Genomic DNA, 18,159 nt, shown 5'->3' with positions numbered 1-18,159 from the left:
TGAGTCACCATGACCATGAGAGCCATCCACAGAGGCAGAGCATGAAGATAGCAAGAGCCCAAATCCTTGTAGATATCCTCCTGTGTCTGGACCTGCTCCCTACCTCCAGATAGGTAAACCTCTATTTTTAAGCTGCTATTTGCTGCTTTTTGTTGAGTTTTCTGCTCTTTGCCATCAAACTGATATGCTGTCTCACAGAGATTGTGAAGATTGATTCAATATGATAATTAGTCAAACTACTTAGAACTAATCGTTCCCTTGTCTATAATTTCTCTGATTCGATCAATTATTTAAAAATATATTGAGTCAACCTCAAAACAAAAGTAGATATTTCTCATTCCTTGTAACTTTTGTCATCTAGGTAGAGTTCACCTGATATAATTCTATGACTAATCATGATTTTCCCTCTTCCCTCTAATAGTTCCTGAACAATGTACAGAAAGTGGAGGAAATTCTGATTTTATTATTTAGTTTTATCAGTGGCTTGCTTTTTAGTTTTATATAAATTTCTTTCACAAAGTCTCTTTCTTCACTTTTACTAAGAAGAAACCAAACTAGGTCAGCAATTCCCAACCTGTATTCCAGGAAATGTTCATAGATGTTTCAGGAAGAAAGAATTTGATGATGAAATAATCCTGTGAAATGTTCTCTCATTTCCCCATTCCTTTTCTGGAGTGCTATATACTTTTTATATGGCCCTCTCAGAGGTGGCCTATGCATGTTAGCCCATTAAAGACTAAGCGAAGTGTAACAGAACATAGTTGTGATTTTAGTTTATCTAACCAGTATGTCCAAAATTTATTTGATTGCTTGACCTTTGTATTGGCAAATATTACATAATATCTGTCAACCTAAGATTTTTATGGTCACAATTTCAGGAAGCCACGACCAATTAATCCCCAAATTTCATCTCATTACCAGCATGTTACATTTATCTGGGTTTTTAATTTTCTGGTACTGTTGGGAATTCCCACCAATTCTGATTTTCACCTCCATTTACTCTAAAACATCAAGTTACTTGGCGTTACACATCAATGGGTGGCAAATTTTATTGAACTCAAGGTAACCAATATGTCTACTTTTATTCAGTAATTCTATAATGCTTAAAACGGGAGAGTGCTTTAGGCATTCCTTATTAGAGAATTATAAAAGGACAATTGAACAGCAGCTGGCTGTGGTAAGCATAAGTCTTCCTTTAAAAAAAAAAAAAAGATCTGCAACTGTCTTGGTTCTTTAAAAAGAAAGTATCTGCTTGGGTCTTACATCATGGCTTTTGTCAATGTGAAGATTGGAGTGATACTTGGGGGTGGCACACAGAAGCATCAGGGAAGAGACAGAGCTTAACAACAGTGCAGAAGTGTGGATCAGGGGTTCTACCTCTCCTCTCAATGATGGCAAGCAGCAGTTACAGTTCTTAACGTTTGTTCTGTCCTAGGAGAGTAAAACACTTCAGGCTTTCACATGCATCTCTTTAGGGAATAGACTGGAATAGGGGAGGGAAATGTGAGGAGATCAGATTTATTCCAATATAAGTGTATGTTTCTATGCACGTGTGTGTAGAAAATACACCAGTGTTGTAGCCTATGAGTAGACTAGTGAATAAATCCTGCCCATTGTTCTTTTTTTTCCTTTTTCTTTTCTTTATTTTTTTTTCAATTTATTTATTTTCAGAAAAACAGTATTCATTATTTTTTCACCACACCCAGTGCTCCATGCAATCCGTGCCTTCTATAATACCCACCACGTGGTACCCCAACCTCCCACCCCCCCGCCACTTCAAACCCCTCAGATTGTTGTTCTTGGCTGTGGTTTGCAAATGGATTTTTGCTTTAGACTTAATAGGGATCATGGTTTAAACTTGCTTATTCTAGGAAAATGCTCAGCTTTTGTCCTTATCTTATTACTGGTCAGATCTTGGAAAATCAATTGATTTTCACCAAAATCTTAAGAATCCAATATAAACATATTTATTCATTAATACTATAAGATTGACTTGATTCATCCTTTGAGAAAATTAGATTTATTCAAAGACAGTTCTAACAAAGAATTTATTCCTTATGAGGATTCCTTGTGAAGGGTATTAATTCATTTATTCATTAGTTCATTCACACTAATCAATCAATAATTATTTATTAGGTGACAACCAAATACTCTCCTATACCTACAGAGTCAGAATATTGATCTCTATTAACAGTACCTGAGACCCACAAACAAATACTTAATATCCTGGTCTTTTTCTCTGTTCTCAATTCGATACAAAAATTTCATATTCTGACAATAAAAATCTTATGATTTATTAAAGTGTCCAAAGTTTTGGATTCTCCTAAATGATGAGCAATAAAAGTAGCAGAGAATATTTACTTTAAAAATTGTCAGTGTCCAAAACACAATTCAAAGGTAATTAAAACTAATTCTATTTATAATAGTAATACTAACTTCAAGGTTAGAGAATGATTTCTCTCCAATGATTTTTTTCCCCCAGATCCCGGATCTAAAACTCATCTGGCTCCTACAGCTTGTTACACACATATTGTGGATATGTCTTTGAAAAGATTTTTTTTAGAAAAAAATTGAATTATGTTTTTCAATGGTCATATAACATTAGTATAGGGATGCTGCTTTTTAAAATCTCTTATTATTCCATTTAATAACTATTAAGTGATTTTAATTTCTTGGTTCTGTCTTTTCCCAGGTCTCCTAAACCACATCACCTCTACTTTCAATATTATAGGAGGCTACAGGTAAACAAAGCAAAAGAAAGCAACTGTGATGGTTTCTTTTAAGCAGGTAGAAGTCTTTTGTAGAATAAATAATGTATTGATTTAGTAAAATCTTACTTGATTGTTAGGGTTTCTTTAAGATACTCAAGTCTACATTTAGTTATTTGAGAAAAACATCTTGTTAAAAATCATTTTTAATGCTCTGTTTTAGAAATTATAAACCAGAGGTGTTGAATTGTCATGTTACCAACATATTTTATTTTTGAAAAAATTTCAGGACCTTTTTTTTTACAAATATATTCCCACTGCCTTGTTTAAAGTTGTTGTATGCTAGATTTTAATTCAATACCCCTCTGAGGTATTGAGTACCTTCCTTTAGCCCACATGAAAATAAATTATAACTTTTGATGGCTGGAAGTTTTTAGAAGAGTTGGAAACAGATCTCATAGAAGAATAGCCTAGTGGAAGATACTTTGGTGCCTATAGAAAGAGCAACTGCTCAACTCAGTGCATTTTGCTGTGTTCATCTTCACTGCTTTTCTTTTACAGCTTGAAGGTACTGTTGAAAAAAAATTTAAATCATATTCCTTTATTTATGCTTGATAATTTATTTTTTTAAGATTTTATTTATTTATTTGAGAGACAAAGAGAGAGAGCATGGGTGGTGGGGATGAGCAGAAAGAGAGAAGCAGACTCCCCACTGAGCAGGGCATCCCACCACGTGATGGAGGCTAGATCCCAGGACCCTGGGATCATGACCTGAGCCTAAGGCAGAGGCCCAACCAAATGAGCCACCCAGGTAGCCCCTGCTTGATAACTTATTTTGAGGATTATTTACTTTTTATCAAAAAATTATTTCTTCACTAATGTTATTTTAGTGCTTTATCATTTCTTTTTTTGTTTCATTTAATTCTGTTGATGTCACAGGCATGTGAGTATCTCTTGTAATTAAATGAAAGTTAGTAGAAAGTTGGACTCATATAAAATTGTTTTGTCTACTTTCTGACATCTCTTCTGGTATGAAATGTGTGGTGTTTTCTGACACCAACCAATTCTATGATTCTCCAATTCTCTGATACCAACTGGGGTCCTACCATTTAATTCAATTTTGACATTAATTTCCTGGAGGTAACACAGACCCCACAGGTAAGGACTCAGCCCCTCAAGACCACCCCCTCCTCAGATGCCAGCTGTAAGTGAGGGGCAGACAGTTTACCCTTCTACTTGGCTTACTACAAATTCAGAGGTTCCCTGTATATGCAGGTATATATATTATGCAGGTATAATAATTCATTAGACAACCCACAGAACTCAGAAAAACACTTCACTTATGTTTATCTGTTTGTTATAAAGGACATACCAGAAACAGCCAATGGAAGCAATGCAAAAAGCAGGGGTTGAGGGTGAAGGAGATGGTGGAGCCACCCTCCCAGCCAAATGTTCACCAAATTGGAAATCCTTCAAACCCTGTCAAGAATTTTTATAGAGGTTCCATTATATAGGTATGATTGATTAAATCAGTGACAATTGGTGATTAAATCTCTAGTCCTCTCCCTAGAGGTTGGGGATAGGACCTAAAGTTCCAGCTCTCTAAACATGGCTTGGTCTTTCTCATCACCTGCTTCCATTCTCAAGCTATCTGGGGTTTCCCACCACCATTCAGCTCATACATAATTCTTATCATTCCAGAGACTAAATGTTTCAGGAGAAAAACACTAAATATGTCTTTCTTATTATAACACAAAAATAATTCTCTTTTTAGGCAATTTATAGGAGGAGTACCCTTTGTTCATTAAATGACAAACACTGTAACTTCCAAATTGACAATCATAAGCATGACAGGAATTTAGATTTAAGAAAATATATTGTTAAAAATTTTAAAAACATGTTTAATAAAAATACGATATGTGCAATATTTTCCATAACTCCTAAACTATATGGTGAAGGAACATGTATTATTATTTTAAAAAGCCTAACCCGATAAGGATTAACTGTATTAAAATACAGTAAAAATAGGATTACCATAAAAATAAAGTAAAAAATATTGGACCATACAGGATTTCTGTTTTTAATTTTTTAAGGACCCTCCATACTGGAAATTGAATCTCTATGTTGTACACCTCAAACTAATGCAGCATTGTGTGTCAACCGTACTCAAATAAAAAAAAATTAAAATGAAGTAAAACAAAACAAAAACAAAAATAAAACAAAACTAGTGAACAAAAATACAAGCCCCAGTAGATAGGAAATTACGATGTCAAATTGCTAAAAATTTTTTGAAATGCTTACTCTTACCCTCTATAATTATCTAGTTAAGAGCTGGTAACAGTTTGCAGACCATCACAATCTATGGATCACACTTTGTTTTGTATTGATATAGACTGTCTGATAGTCTCATGTCAATTTAATCGAAGAAATAAAATCCAAAGGAATAAGAACCACTAACATACTAATCATGCAAGAGTTTATTAATTTCTTCCTCAAATAATCTTTGAACATTTTCTTAGCCTGAAGAGTTAATACTTTTATTTTTTGTTCTGATCTCAGCCAGAAATAATCTTCCTGTTAGAGTTGCATGAACATATTTTCACTGTTATTATTATCTGTGTAGCTTCCTTTCATTTCCTAAACTGTGAGTTTTTTAGGGCTTAAGATCACATTTTTTTTTCTTATTTTGGCCTTGCTCAGTCTGTGCGAGACACTGAGACACCCTGGCTAAATATTTCAGATTCCCCATTGAGTGATAGTGTGAGGATAGAAAGACAAAGACATTTGGCCTAAAAAAGGATATTCAAATGGGCAATCCTAGCTTCAGAACATTCTGTGATGGCTGACAATCTTCTGGGCTTGAGCTATGGTTCAGCTTCTCCCTTTGTCTGATCTTCCTTCCTTCCTTTTCCTTTCACAGGTAATGAACCTTAATAAACACCTTGCACCTCAAAATGTATCACAGCATCTGCTTCTGGTGAACTCAGCATCTAATACAGTCCCTCACACACACAATGAGAAACTAAATAAAACACCATCCTTGTCTTCATTAGTGTGGTTTAAGAGCTTCTTGGCAGAGTTGGGTTGAGAGAGGAATAGCCTTGGGCATTGACCCCATCAAAGGGGATGAAGATCTGGCTGAAGAGTCCTATAACTGTGATGCTGATGATAATGATAATAATAGCTGCTCTTACTATGTGGTAGATACACTTCTATGACAATACCATGGGAGAGGTACTATTATCATTCTCAGTTTAAAAATGAGAACATTGAATAAGGGAGAGATTCAGAAATACAACTTTCACCTCATAAGTGGTAGAGCCAAGATTTGCGCCCATTTCTTCTTTTTTACTTATCTTTTTTTTTTTTTTTTTTAAATCATGAATATCCCATGAAAGCAGGGATTTTTCTCACCTGTGTTCACTAATGAACACTTCAGAACTGCAAAAGTGCCTGGCACATAGTAGGAGCTCAGGAAATATTTGTTGAAAGAATGAATAAATGAATGACCATCAGTTAAGACTTCCAGGTCAATTTCAGAAAACATTTTTTTTTTTTTTGATAGACCTGGGTTGTATAACATAGTATTGTGTACTATTGGTGTTTGTTTAATTAAACTAAGTAAAAATAGTGCTTTCTAGTGACTGACATACTAATTTTGTACTTGCTAACTTAGTCTTCATAAATTAAACTTGAGATGTCTTCTGGATCAACACCTTTCTGGAGAGACTCAGAAGACTCAGTGATGCTGTGCATGGAACCTGCATCTATGAGATGCTCTTTTGGAAAGTAGAAATTTTCCCTTCTTAGGGCATAGCACCCAGGATGCGAAGTTGGACTCTTGGTACCTATGTGTGCATCAGGAACCCTGAGCCAAATGATGAAACCCAGGGTAATCATCTAATGAACTAATGGGATATTCCTTCCTGAGAATCTAGCCATGGAACAGAGACACCAAATCCAAAAGTTTTTAAATTTGAATCATGTAAAGTATAGAATGGTGGTTAGAAGATCTATGAACTCTTGACCTGAAGCCTCCCTGGTTCCTGCTCTAGCTGAGGTTTGATGGTGACCCAGAGACACCACAACGGTCTGCTAACAAATATGCTCCTTAGCTGAAACCCCAGTGACTGGCAACACAAACAACCCCCACAAACACCCTGGGCTCAGGGGGATATCTGTGTTCATTTAGTGGTGGGACATAGCATAGAGGACCAGATAAGTTCACCAGCTCGGGTAAAATGGGAAGCACCTGATTTTAGTGGAGATGCAAGCATGTGGAACCTAGAGTGGAGGTGGGATAATCACTGCGGATATTTGGGGTCTTTTATCTATAACTTCAGCTGGCCAATTCTAATCCTGCAAGAGAATACCAAAGAGCAATCATCTGAAGAATTGTTTTTGGTTTTTTTTGTTGTTGTTGTTTTGTTTTTCCCCAGTTTTGGAGTCAGGAAGAGCCAGGTTTCTTACGTTACCATAAGCTTATAAGGTTTGCTTGAAAGTATTTTTAAAGTCCCACTGATTTTTTTGCTTTTTGTTTTCTAACTCTAGAAAGATCATTAAAGTGAGCTCTCTCTCATGCCATGTTGGCATTCCCAAGGAAGATTCATGATTGGATTATGTTTCTGGGCAATATAAATCAAACTTGGTGGCAGGGATATGTTGATGGCTTGAAGTAAGTGAAAAATAAATTAGAAAGGGAGAAGGCCTGGGGTAGCAAAGACATAAATTTAAAATTTACATCTCAAAAGAGGAAAAACTATGAAGAGCCATTTTGAAAACCTGGCTTAGACTCATCTAAGTGAGTGAAAATGGGGAGCAAGGGGAATAAGTTAGGAGCATGCGAATGAATTTAGTTTACATAAAAGTCCTTATAACTCCGAAGAAGAAAAAGTACATGATTAAGCAATACCAGAAATTCCTCTCAAAATGTATTACAGCCTCGAGAGAAATCACTTAGAATGTTTTAAAAACATTAAAACATTAGAACAGATTACTTTTGTCATTTGAAAAGAAAACATTATATTGAAGGTATACAGTCATCAGGCTAGAGCAACGTTTCCATGATGAATTTATTATATTCATTGGACTTACTTTTCTTGTATTATGCACCTTTTCCCCCCATAAGTCTAAATGCTCATGATTCAGAATTTGCATTAGTTATTGGGACTAAGGAAAACAAACATCCTTAAGAATGACAAAAAAGAAAGAGGTTGGGGGCTTTGGGTTCCAATAGACCTTGCATTTGAGCCTGTCTGTTAAGTAGCTGTATCATCTTGGACAAGTCACTTGGTCTCTGGACTTCAGTGTTCTCAACTCAGAGGTCTTGCCAAAAATAAAGTGAGATACCTCCCTAAACCAAGTACCACAGTGCCAGCTCACAGTAGATACCTAGTAATTGTAGATTATTAATAGATCCCTCCTTCTTCCCCTCTGAAACTTGAAACTTAACAAAGCAAGATTTTAATTTATGTAAATTTGTCCTAGTTTAGAGAGAAACAACTCCCTTGTGGCAGAGATAAGGAGGATGATTATAAAGTTCTACTAAATTAATAAAAAGTGTGCATTTCTAATCTACAGAGGGTTCATTCTACTAAAACTTATTCGAAGTTTCTACATACAATGCTTTATACACCCACTATGCACACCTGCTGCACTTCCTCACTCCCTTTTTCTACAGAGTAAGGTAGGGTAGGGTCAGGTTCTATATTATTTAAATCAGAATTGAGGGTAAATTGCATCCACAGGACTTTAGCTTTAGGAAGTTTGAATACATTTCAAATGCATGCTTTTGAAAAAAAAAATATTTGATGATCCAAACTTTCTTTCTAGCTCTCTTTCATCTTCTTCTCTTCCTCAAATCACGATATGACAATTCAAATATTTCCTTTACAAAGCTGGAGATACATGAATCTTGTCTTATAGAAGTGAATGGCATGATGACAAAGGTTAAAACCTGGCTCTTGAAAGCTTGATTTTCGCAATCAGGGATGTGTGTGACTAGACAGTGAGTAAAGATGATCTGGATGGAGGTGGGGTGTTAAGAAGAATTTGATTTGGTTTACTTTACATATAAGTTTATAAGTTATAGTTTTTTTCTTCTTTAAAAGGCCAGATGCTAACTATTTCAAGTAATTCTGTAAGAGTTTTCTGAAAGATGTTGCTGCTGATGGTGATGTGCCTTCTTTCATGTTTCTGTCCTGTGCCAAGATCATTCTAGCATTTGCTTAGGGGGTCCTCTGTGTGGGCTACTACTTAATAACATGAGACACCATGGAGGAACCCCTGTCTCCTCACGCGAGAAATCCTGGGTCAGGAGTTGCTAGAAGAGTTTTTTTTAAGTCTGCTGTATCTTATAGATAAAGTGATAAAAGGTCCTAGTTTTGAGGTGCCTGGGTGGCTCAGTGGGTTAAGCATCTACCTTCGGCTCAGATAGTGATCTCAGGGTCCTGGGATAGAGCCCGCATTGGGCTCTCTGCTCAGCGGGGAGCCCGCTCCCCCTACCCCCCGCCTGCTTCTCTGCCTACTTGTGATCCTTGTCTGTCAAATAAATAAATAAAATCTCTTAAAAAGGGGCGCCTGGGTGGCTCAGCGGGTTAAAGCCTCTGCCTTCGGCCCAGGTCATGATCCCAGGACCCTGGGATCGAGCCCCGCATCGGGCTCTCTGCTCAGTGCAGAGCCTGCTTCTCCTTCTCTCTCTCTCTCTGCCTGCCTCTCTGCTACTTGTGTTCTCTGTCAAATAAATAAGTAAAATCTTTAAAAAAAAAAATCTCTTAAAAAAAGGACCTAGTTTTAAGCTAAGGAGGTGGGGGGAGACTTTAAATAAGCCTTTATTTCTTTTATAATATGCATGTTTATTATAGAAAAAAATAGAAAAATTAAAAATTCAATGGAAAAATGCCAATTCCTCACAAGTCCAACACCCCAGGATAGCCACTAACAGAATAGTTATAAATTTCTTTCCAGAACACTTCCCAGGTGTCCCAGCAATGGTGGAATGAGGAGCCGTGAGCTATTGAAAGCCCATTCTTCTAATCTGGCTACGTGAGAACGATAATCTGTGATGGGTGAGGAGGTCGCATGAGGATGTCAGGGATGAGTCGGGGGTTGCAGGGACTTAGCTCATTTCCTTCCGCATTATCCTGGATCCAACTGATTTGTCATTTTGGCTTAAAGTGATGAGCAATGCTCACCTCCTTCCCTCCTACCTTATGGTTCTCGTCTCTTGAGCACATGTGCATCCTGCTTGTCAGCTGGTTCCTGTCAGCTTTGCATGTAATTGCGGGGGTTTGCCAGTCCCCTTAGGGCTTGCTAGCTCACACATGGTCTGTATGGATTCCCGGATAAGCCTCTAAAGGGAGGGTGTAATGGAACAGGGCAGAGCATTAGCAGTGCCTTGCTCCAGAAAACATTTGCCAAAACTTACATTTAGAATGGCTGAACTGATGTTTCTCTAGCAAATAAGAACTTCTCAAGTAGTCATCCATGGTTCCATGAGAGCTGAGATTTGATAGGGCAAGTTTCTCTCTATGCCAGGGATGGCACAGAGCTGGATTGTGTAATCATGAGAAAGTTAAACCACTGGAATTTACTGAGAGGGTTGTGGCTAATGGCATAGCCTTTTAAGTAAATAATGCATGCTGGGCTGGGGGTGCACAGAAAGATCTTCAAAGCGTGCTTTCCATACTAAACTTCCTGCTATGGAAAAATCTGAATCTGGGCAGAGAGAAAACAAAGAAACAAATAAACTGTAAAAACAAAACAAAACAAAAACTTGTGCATAAAAACCCAAGAGCCCTCACATCCCTCTCCCTTACTTCAGAACTCTTTCTAGTGATAAGCTCAGGAGTAAAATATTTGGAAGTAAGAAATGCTGTGACTAAACAATGTGTGCATCTCTTTTCTTCTCCCTGAACTGGAATCCTCAAAAATGAGACTCTCTGGGATCACAGAAATTCTACTACAGGAATATAGTGACTGATAATATCACGTCAGCTGTTCTAAGTCAGCCATGAAAATAAGGGACAAGCCTGTGGGATGACTGGGAAGTAATGGGAGGGGTAACCCGATAGAGAGTGAATGAACTCAAAGCATGACCTGTTCTAAGACCTTCACTTCCCTGGAATCTGCCATGTTTTACAGTTCTTTAACATCCAGGTGAACAACCAGTTTAACAATCTGAACTCTCAAGTTCTGGAGTTATTTCCATTTGACCATAATCTCCAGTAATCTTCAGACTTCCACACATAGGACCAAAATGTGCATCTTATTATCTCTCCAAATTGTTTCATGCGTGAAACATTACACAATGTTTGTGTTTGTGACCTTACACAAAAAGACCTACTCTCTGACCATCATCTCTCATCCTAAAAACTCTCTCTTACGTGTTCCCACAGCCCCTGCTTTCAGATCTCATTGAGACTTCTAAAATCCCATGTCCTTCTTCACAGCTACCAACTACTTCCTGCCTGTCCCTTCTTCCCTACTTGCTATCAAGTCTTTAGCACTGTAATCCTTCTCTTATCATTCATCTCATCCTCTTACTCTTTTTTTTTCCCCTAATACATCTTCCTGTTACACATCCAGATCTGGAATTCCATATTTAAATGCCCATACCTGGATTGAGGAGCAGTTGGGAGAGAAAATCCATACAGCCACAAAGGCCTGTGTTCATAAGTTCATAGTCATGAACTGAACTCAAGAGGGTAGTACAATGGTTAAAGATGTGACCTCTATGATCAGACTGGCTAGAGGCACATTCCAGTTCACTGCTTACTGGATGTGAGACCTCGGGCAAATGATTAAACATTATTTTTTCTATGACTACATTTCCTCATCTGTATCATGGGAATCTAAAAGAAATTGCCTCAGGATCTGCTGTGATCGTGAGATTTCTTATGCGGAGAGCAGTATCTGGCATGGACTTCAAACCCATCACCTCTACTCCAGTTCCACAAATGATACTTTCCACTTCAAAAAGAAAACAGAAGCCCTTAAATGAGAGAAACTCATCATTGGTTCAGAAATTTAAGGAGCTGTTATTGTCTTTAATTTGCAGAGTTTGTTTTACTATTCTAGGACACACAGAAGATAATCTTGATATTGTTTATCTGTCCACACCCAGAGGGGGAATAGAGTACCTTAAAGACAATGAAGTTGGCATTCCCATCATTTACAACTACAATATTAATCTGACAAATATGTATTGTCGAATATTTGGTTGTAGACACATGGTGAGGCAAAATGAGGGGATAAATGGGTAAGTGGGATAGGTATCACTAAGCAGAATTGGATTGTTCTTAAATATCTAAATCTTATCACCTCCAACTTGATAAATAACTTCATGTAATTTTTTTCATCTTATGTCTTCCTTTTCTTTTCTTTCTTTATCTTGAAAAAATTATCCCCCACGTTTATAACTCCATTTGAGAGGTGTGCCACTGGAGCATTCAGTTAAAAACAAACAAAACAAAATATAACAAACATGCATGGATATAAAGTGGAAATAGATTATATGTACTAAATTGAACCATAGTTTCTTGCCCTATTTTTAAAATTCAGGAATTTAAACAATAAATATGGAGTCCATGGGACTAGAAAATTCCAACCCGGGGGCAAGTCAGTTGATACACTTGGGTGTGCTTTCTCCCGCAGTACAGCCTCTATAACACCTGCAAACTTTACTACCATCCAAATGATTTACAGCCGTGTAAAACATCAGCTATAAGCAATATGACAAAATACCAAAATTAGATGTCACTCACTATTTTATGAGCTACAATGTTTAATAAAATAGTTTCTTGGTAAATTCTCTTCTCTACCACAGCTGTTTTTGTGATACAAAAGAGGATATTCTAGGTAACATCAGTAAATTCAGAAGAAAGGCAACTCTAAGGCCCTCTTCTTCCACAAAAACAGTAAATAAACTGGCAAAATGTTCGCAGAATCAACCTTATTAGAACTCTGGAAACTAACCAAAGGTGTACAGCAACCAGAAAAACATTTGATCAAGCAGAAGGTGGCTGAAACTCAATACAAGAGTTTCATGGTGTTTTAGCTTCCCTTGGCCCCAACCTCGCTCCCCAGCTCAAGAATAATCTTGAAGAAGGCAGCCTGAACTCCTGGTATGGGTTTCCAGAGCAAGTCTGTTCTTAAAGAATTATGATTGTGAGTTTTGGCTAATGTGGCACTTTCCTGAAGGACTAACTCAAAGGACTTGCATTTATCCCACCTAACTCAGAATTCTTTACATGAGAGACATGTGGTGGAGAGATGACTACATGGAGACATTTGTCACAAAACTTTAAAGGCAAATTTATTAGTGGCTGCCATTTGGAGCAAGGGATAATAGTTGGAGGAAATAATAGACACACTGAAAACTTATTTACAAGGCTAGATGCACATGGGGTAGGATGCATACTCAGAAATAATCCAGAAAGCACTAACCTCTCACCCTCACTGAGCTTTTGACTCTGTGCAAGCAGAAAGTGAAAGTTAGATCAGAGTTGTAAATTGCCCAGCTGAGTAATGAAATTTACTCTGCAAAGTTTATTTGCAAAAACTGGGAGTTTTTTTTTTGTTGGTGGTGGGGGGCAGTTCGGGAAGAGATTCCTAGAGGTTTAAGGAAATCTCTGTCAAATCACTAGTTGACCATTAAAGTAACCTAATGAAACATGGGTGTCTACATATGACAAAAAAAAAAAAAAATACAGATTTTACAAAATTAGTTCAAACAAACAAATGCAGCCACCATAAACAGCAATAACAAACCCTGAGAAAGGGGGAGAATTTGGTTTCAAGAATTGCAACATTGTGGACAGAGTCTCAGCCTTGCTGCTGCTGCCCAGAGACTGCTGAGCCCCCGGCCCTCCTCTGCCACCCGCTCTGGACACAGAACATCCAATCATAAGATAAAAATGAGCTGGTGCAGAGGGCCAAACTGGCCAAGCAGGCTGAGCGATATGAAGACATGGCAGCGTGCATGCAGTCTGTAACTGAGCAAGGAGCTGAATTATCTGATGAGTAGAGGAATCTTCTCACAGTTGCTTATAAAAATGCTGTAGGAGCCCATAGGTCATCTTGGAGGGTCGTCTCAAGTATTGAGCAAAAGACGGAAGGTGCTGAGAAAAAACAGCAGATGGCTTGAGAATACGGTGAGAAAATTGAGACTGAGCCAAGAGATGTCTACAATGATGTACTGTCTTTTTTGGAAAAGTGTTTGATCCCCAATGCTTCACAAGCAGAGAGCAAAGTCTTCTATTTGAAAATGAAAGGAGACTACTACAGTTACCTGGCCAAGGTTGCTGCTGGTGATGACAAGAAAGGTACTGTAGATCACTCACAACAAGCATTACCAAGAAGCTTTTGAAATCAGCCAAAAGGAAATGCAACCAACACATCCTACCAGATTGGGTCTGGCCCTTAACTTCTCTGTGTTCTATGATGAAATTCTGACCTCCTGGAGAAGGTCGCTTTCTTGCAAAGACAGCACGCTAATAATGCAATTACTGAGAGACAACTTGACATTGTAGACATTGCACACCCAAGAAGACAAAGCTGAAACAGAAGAAGGAGGAGAAAATTAACCAGTCTTCTAACTTTTGTCTGCCTCATTCTAAAATTTACACAGTAGACCATTTGTCATCCATGCTGTCCCACAATTAGTTTTCTGTTTACGATTTATGACAGGGTTTGTTACTTTTTTTTTGGATTTCTATATTTCCATTGTGGTTTTTATGGTGAATATTAGGGGAGTAAAGCAAGTTAACATTTAGTGAGTTTTCTGTTTTCATCTTGAGGTGGTCAATATAAGGATGTGGAATTTTTGTAGTAGTTATAAATGTTTGGCATAGTACTATTGGTACATTGTGGTTTTACAACTGCCAGTGTTAAAACTGCTTCCTTATCTAAGCAAAGAAAACTGCCTACTTATTGGTTTGTCCTGGTGGGGAATAAAAGGGATAATTTGTTCCAGATACAGGTGTAGTTTTTGTGAGTACTAATTTAAGATTTGATGCACTTATGAGGCTGTAGTAGAAATGGATATTCTGTAGATACTACATATTGAACCATGAGTATCACTCTTAATGTGCACACCTTTTTGATAACAGTTGCAGAAGTGTTCCTTTAGTTGTCACCCAATTTACTCTGGAGAAGGGTAGAAATGGTTCACATTCCATTTTTTGTAACATTACCTTCTGTTTGCTTTCATTATTTTTGTTACACTCCTTTTATTTGTATTTAAATGTTTTAGGCAACCTAAGGACAAATGTACAAGTGAAGATGAAGTAAAAATGAATTGCTTGATATCCAGTACTTTATGTATATCAAGCACAGCAGCAAAATAAAAATTCCATGGATTTAACTTTTTTTTTTAAGGGGTTCGTGGTTTTGTGTGTGTGTGTGTTTTGGTTTGGGTGTTTGTTTGTTTGTTTTTTATACTTGTCTAGTATGCATGTGCTGTAAAAATAGTTAACAGAGAAATAACTTGAGATGATGCCTAACCTTGTTTAATGTTTTATGAAATTTTCATAAACAATCCAAGCATAATTTTAAAGAACACATGTATTAAGTTCATGTAAGTGGAATAAAAGTTTTATGAATGGACTTTTCAAAAAAAAGATTGCCACATTATAATACTCAAAATGTCCAGCTTTCCAGAAAAATTATAAGGTATTTAAAGAAATAAGAATCTATGGTCTATACATTGGAAAAATAAAAGTGCATACAAACTGTCTCTGAGGAAGCCTAGACATTGTACTTAGTAGATAAAGACTTTATATCAGCTACTTTAAATTTGCTCAAATGCTAAAGAAAACCACGCATGAAGAATTAAGAGAGAGGTAAATATGATGTCTCACTAAATAAAGAATATCAGTAAAAAGAAGTTATAAAAAGTAACTAGGTAAAAATTCTGGAGTTGAAAATTACAATAACTGAAATAAAAAAAAAACTCATTAGAGGGATTAATAATGGATTTGAGCAAGGCAGAAGAAAGAGGCTGCAAACTTGAACATAGATCAATTGAAGTTAGTCAATATGAGGAGAAGAAAGTAAAAAGAATGAGGAAAATGAAAAAAACCTAAGATAACCAGTGGGACACTATCAATCATACTAACATAGGCATAATGTCACTCCTATAGAAGAGAAAGGGTTAGAAATAATATTTGAAGAAATGATAAGTGAAAACTTCCAAAGTTTACTGAAAGACTAAAATCTACGCATCCAAGAAATGGAATGAACTCCAAATAAGAAAAACTCAAAAGAGATCCACATGAAAACATATGGTAATCAAACTGCTCGGTGCCAAAGACAAAGAGAGAGAATGCTGAGAACAGTAAGAGAGAAGTGACTTCCTATGTGCAAGTCATCCCTAATCAGATTAATAACTGATTTCTCATCAGAAATCATGGAAGCCAGAGGCAATCAGCTGACACATTCAAAGTGTTAAAAGAAAACAAACAAAAAAGGATGGTTAAGCAAAAATTCTATATCTGCCAAAACTATCCATCAAAAATGAAGGAGAAATTAAGACATTCCTTGAAGAATAAAAAGAATTTGTTTCCAGTAGACCTTCTCTGCAATAAATGCTAAAGGAAGTCCTTCAGGTTGCAATGATAGGGCACTAGAGAGTAATTTAAATTGCCTGAAGAAATAAAGAACAACAATAAAAATATATAAAAGTCAGTATTAATGTGTTTCTGGTTAGTAACTTATACATTTTCCTATATTATTTTTTAAAAGCTACTACAATAATTATAACTCTATGTTGCTACAAACACAGGTACAAAGATGTAATTTGTAACAATAATAAAATAAAAAGTGGTTGGTGGAGATATGTAGGAGCAAATGTATTATATATTATTGGAACTAAGTTGGTATTAATTCAAACTAGATAGTTTAAATGAAGATGTTAATTGCAATCCCTAAAGCAACAATCAAGAAACGAACTAAAAACATATATGGTAAAAGAAATGAGAAATAAATAAAAATAGTCTACTAAAAATTATTGTCTAACACAAAACTAGGCAGTAATGGATGAATTGGGGAAATAAAAGATGTAAGACATATAGAAAACATAGCAAAATGGCAGAAGTCCTTTCTTATCAGTGATTTTATCATATGTAAATAGATTAAACTCTCCAATGAAAAGGTGGAGATGGCAGATGGATTAAAGAAAATGGATCCAACTATATGTTGACTGCAAGAGAACCACTTTGGAACCAAAAACACAAATAGAAAGCAAAAGGATGAAAATAATTAATTTCATGTGAATGGTAATCAGAAGAGAGCTGGTGAGACTATCAGGTAAAATAGAACTTAAAACACAGATTGTTACAAGAACAACAAAAAAGTGTCAATACATTAGAAAATATACTAACTATAAGTATATATGCACCTAATAGCAGAGTTTCCAACTTTATGAAGTACAAACTGACAGAATTCAAGGGCAAAGTACTTCAACAATAATAGTTGGTGACTTCAACACTCCACTTTCAATAACTGACTGTATAGCTAGACAGGAGATGAAGAAGGAAATAGAAGAAAAACAAACCCACTAGTACTAACAAGATATATAGAAAACACTCTACCAGTTAATAGCAGAATACATATTCTTTTTGATTGTACATGGGATATTCTCCAGGATAGACCATATCTTAGGTCACAAAATAATTATAAATAAATTTTAAAAGATTTAAATCATACAAAGTATCTTCTCTAACCATAATGGAGTGAAATTAGAAATTAACAGCAGAAGGAAATTTGGAAAACCCATAATCTGGAAATCAAATAACACACTCTTAAACAAGCGATGGGTTAAAGAATAAAATCACAAGAGAAATTAGAAAACACTTTGAGATGAATGAAGACAAAAATAAAGTATACCAAAATATATCAGAGCTCAGAGAGAAATTTGTAGCTATAAATGCCTTCATCAAAGGAAGAAAGATTTCAACTCAATAAGTTAACTTTCCACCTTAAGAAACTAGAAAAAGATCAAACTAAATCTAAAGCAAACAGAAGAAGGGGGTTAAAATAGATTAGAGCAGAGATAAATAAAATAGGACTACACAAACAATACAGAGTCAATGAAACCACAAGTTGGTTCTTTAGAAAGACTGATAAGCCTTTTCATAACATGGCAGAGAAAGAGAAAAAAAAGAGAGAGAGGCCTCAAATTACTAAAATCAGGAACAACAGGAGACATTATTACTGACCATAGAGAAACACAAAGCATCATAAGACAATACTGTGAAAAACTGCATGTCACTGAATTAGATAATTGAGCAAAATGGACAAATTCCTAGAAACATGCAAACTACCAAAATTAACTCAAGAAGAAATAGAAAATATGAATAGACCTATATAACAAGAGATTGCATCAGTAATTAAAAACCTTCCAACAAAGCCTGCAACCAGATGGTTTCATTGCTGAATTCTATCAAATGTG

At 36.2% G+C, this 18,159-nt stretch overlaps 1 long non-coding RNA gene and 1 pseudogene across 1 annotated transcript; both read left to right on the top strand.

Annotated features, from left to right (window-relative positions):
* The first annotated feature begins 2,706 nt into the window (after positions 1-2,706).
* LOC132012896 (uncharacterized) lies at positions 2,707-5,696 on the top strand. The gene is made up of 3 exons (XR_009402800.1): positions 2,707-2,787; positions 4,074-4,222; positions 5,629-5,696. It is a non-coding gene; the product is annotated as an uncharacterized LOC132012896 (long non-coding RNA).
* A 7,966-nt stretch (positions 5,697-13,662) lies between these two features.
* Positions 13,663-14,293, top strand: LOC132012895 (14-3-3 protein zeta/delta-like; annotated as a pseudogene).
* Positions 14,294-18,159: the final 3,866 nt, after the last annotated feature.

This window comes from Mustela nigripes, chromosome 3 (assembly GCF_022355385.1).
Source record: "Mustela nigripes isolate SB6536 chromosome 3, MUSNIG.SB6536, whole genome shotgun sequence".
Lineage (NCBI taxonomy): Eukaryota > Metazoa > Chordata > Mammalia > Carnivora > Mustelidae > Mustela > Mustela nigripes.
The sequence above is the reverse complement of the archived record's forward strand: the minus strand, read 5'-3'. Positions and strand labels throughout refer to the sequence as shown.